The following is a 352-nucleotide window of genomic DNA, read 5'->3' as shown; positions in this document are numbered from 1 at the left end:
CACTCCCACCCCTACCCTCCATCCCCCCCCACGCCCCTGGAAAGCCTGGCTCATCAAGGCCGTGAGCATTTGTGGTCACAGAGGATTCGGGTCGGTGCTGGTGAGGTCCCCAAGGCCAGCACTTGGAAAACCAACAGTAAAACGAAGGCCTCAACCAGAGGAGAGCGAAAACTCCACTCGCAATCCTTCTAAAACGGCCGCACGGCTGCTGCTTTTGAAGATCCCGCCAGAGGGTCAGCTGGAAGCCAGTGAACACATCTCCACGCGGGAGCCACCCCGTCGAGGGAGGTCCAGGCCAGGACGGGGCCACGCTTCCAGGCCCACGGAGCGCTCTTCCTGGAGGGGTGCCTGC

This window comes from Myotis davidii, unplaced genomic scaffold, assembly GCF_000327345.1.
Source record: "Myotis davidii unplaced genomic scaffold, ASM32734v1 scaffold67, whole genome shotgun sequence".
In the NCBI taxonomy this organism is placed as follows: domain Eukaryota; kingdom Metazoa; phylum Chordata; class Mammalia; order Chiroptera; family Vespertilionidae; genus Myotis; species Myotis davidii.
This window is presented reverse-complemented; position numbering follows the sequence as displayed.